At 37.9% G+C, this 3,204-nt stretch overlaps 1 pseudogene; it reads right to left on the bottom strand.

The window, feature by feature from the left end:
• Positions 1-2,046: 2,046 nt before the first annotated feature.
• LOC110313763 overlaps positions 2,047-3,204 on the bottom strand; it is a 3,203-nt pseudogene continuing 2,045 nt past the window's right edge.

The raw sequence follows: 3,204 nt of genomic DNA, 5'->3' as shown, positions 1-3,204 counted from the left end.
GTGTGTGTGTGTGTGTGTGTGTGTGCGTGTATGTGTGTGTGTGTATAGCTGGGGTAAATCATACTTTAATGGAAGTTTGTGGCTCATGGTATGAGATTACTTTTTAAGGTTTCTGGTGCCTAAATTAAGTCTTCAGTTTAACTAAGAATTCCAAGTTTGTAATTATCCAACCTCCTCCTGGCTGGATCAGATCATGAAATTATTGCCCAGAAGTGCATACAGTCTTCTCAGGAGACATAGGCCTACACCTTCTGCTTCCTACAACTGCTGCACTAATCCACTTAGCTGTGAGACATGTTCTCAAGCTGGGAAAAATCCCACCATTACCCATTCCATGTCTATTCGTAGAGAGTAAGTCTGAACTGTGTTTGTCAAAGGGATTCATTTACAAAGAGAAACCCAGGCACTGCCATCATATCACATAGTCATATGCCAATATAGAGTATATATACAGAACCACTTGCTGTGACAAAGTAGGTAATGGATAGACTATTTCATTAGGTGGGAAGAAATTTAGCAGCGACCTCTTCTAAAAGCCAAGGACTAGTTAAGTTGTAGTTATTAACAACATAAGTGTTACATTACTGGCTATTCCCCTGCCTCTCCAAGTGAATACCACAAACATACTCCCAAGGTGAATGTCAAGATCTGGCTAAACAATCTACAAAATAGTCCATATGCTTCAAATTTGGGGCACTCACAAGGATTTATCAGACACCATGCAAGATTCATGAGCAATTTGGTGTTTTGCTCCTGTTCTTTGAGCTGTTAAAAGCCAGGTCAGTGAAACCCACTCCTGAGCAGACACTACTCCATCCACAGCAGTGAACAGGCGCCACACTCCGTCCACAGCAGTGAGCAGGCGCCACATTCCGTCCACAGCAGTGAGCAGACGCCACACTCTGTCCACAGCAGTGAGCAGACGCTACACTCCATCCACAGCAGCGAGCAGACACCATACTCTGTCCATAGCAGTTCAATTCAGACCTGATTAGGAGGCTTGAGCAGCACTTGGAGTGGAGCTGATCCACTTTCCTTTAGATGTATCAAAGGCTATTTGGTTTCACCTTAAGGATTGGCAAATTCATAGGACATTTCACAATTCCAATGCTACTTTCAGACTATTCACCACACAATATGCCGCCAAAGAACTTATTCCAAGTCAAAGCAAGGCCTTAATGTGGAACTGAACAAGCATTACCTGAATGAAACAACATTCAAAGAAACAAGACTATCCCCCAACTCCCCATTTGGTGGATCTGAGTTTGGTTGAATTAAATCCATAGTTACCTCATACAAATAAAAAACTGGGTGTGGTGTCACACGCCTTTAATCCCAGCACTTGGGAGGCAGAGGCAATTGAATTTCTGAGTTCGAGGCCAGCCTGGTCTACAGAGTGAGTTACAGGACAAATAAAAAATTATAAATCATAAGCCCCACACTGATGATTCAAACATATCATTTCTGACAATGGCTTATTCCAGGAAGTCTAACAGAGCCACTGCCTATAGAGTATTCCTTAGGAAGGGGCACAGAACAGGTTAATTTAAGGGCACTTAACTCTTCATCTTTTACAGCAACCCAGTTGGCTGACTTCTGAAGGCTTTCTAACAGGAATCCAGTAGAGTTGGTTTCAAGGTCCACACAGACACTAATAGCTGTAACCTTATGTAGAAGTTGTGATTCACTTGAAATCCACAATTAAGTGCAGCAAATCTGAGGTCGTCAACCTTGCAAAGGCTCAGCATCTGAACATAAAGATGTTTGAAATGGCCAATGGCTGCAGGTTTGGTTTTATACACAGAGCAACTATGGAAACACTGTTGAATCTAATTCACAAATATTTAAGACAATGAAAACACCCCTAAATCCAACACATATCAAGATCAGTTGTGACTCTTGAACTTCCATAGTGCAACAGAGACAGTCACTGGACTCTAGGTCTTCAGTCAGTCACTGTAGATCCAGAAATCAAAATACTGAGTGTCTTTTCTTGGTGGTTTGCTGTGGTCTAGTTATCTTGGAAGGCTTAGAAAAGATCATTACTTAACTGTACTGTGTGTGGCTGTACTTCTGATTTTCAAGCACAGCATATTGGTCATCTAGCTGAAGTTTAAGGGCCTGGGTTTTTGAAACCTCCTCCCTAACTCTATTTTTGTGTATTATTACTTCATAGCCCTTCCACATTTCTTTATTCCTAAGGGAAAATAAATGTAATCAGTAAATATTTCTTCTTCACTAGAAATTTTGAAAGTATTCTTCCTTGAAATAATAATAATAATAATAATAATAATAATAATAATAATAATAAATCCTAAGACCCTAAGAATAATCCTGGAGAGATAGGAAGGAAATACAAAAATTCTTTTTTTTTTATTTAATTGAGTAGAATTGAAATTTTATATATTGACATTACCATCTCCAACAAAATGGATGACATTCTTTCCCTTTAAGGATTGCTACATGGGCATTTTCCATCTTTCATCTAACATTTGAGCATCAGTATTGTTTTCTTTTATAAATACATGCAGATATTATTAATTTATAATCAACGGATTCAGGTCAAAGCCAATAATTGTTCATTACTATTCAAATAGAGGCCATATATACATTGAAAAGGGAAATATACTTATTAATCTTTGTTTAAAATTCCCATACTAATGCTTTTATATGAAACCTCATATGTGTAATACAACATTGAAAGACAGATTGCTGCATGGTAATAATTAACTTTACCTGTAAATTGAACACTGCCATGAAATAGCTGCCTGGAAAGCACATATATTACTTTCCAATTTCTGAGACTGTCTGCTTTTAGAACTGAAATATCTAGTATTTAAGTAAATTCTGACACCATTTAAAACTTACATGATTTATTGATAGAATTCAAAACACAAATTCATAACACATAATAAAAAAAATTCTCTCTTACAAAAATCCTTTTTTTTTCATTTTGGCTTGTATGTATGTATTTTTTTTATTTTTTATTTTCTTTATTTACATTTCAAATGCTATCCCAGAAAGTTCCCTATACCCCCCGCCCCTGCCCCTGCTCCCCTACCCACCCGCTCCCATTACTTGGCCCAGGCCTTCCCTTGTGCTGGATCACAATAGTCACAAATAATATAAAATACCTAGGTGTGACTCTAACTAAGGAAGTGAAAGATCTGTATGACAAGAACTTCAAATCCCTAAAGAAAGAAA

Source organism: Mus pahari, chromosome X, assembly GCF_900095145.1.
Source record: "Mus pahari chromosome X, PAHARI_EIJ_v1.1, whole genome shotgun sequence".
Classification (NCBI taxonomy): Eukaryota; Metazoa; Chordata; class Mammalia; order Rodentia; family Muridae; genus Mus; species Mus pahari.
This window is presented reverse-complemented; position numbering and strand designations above follow the sequence as displayed.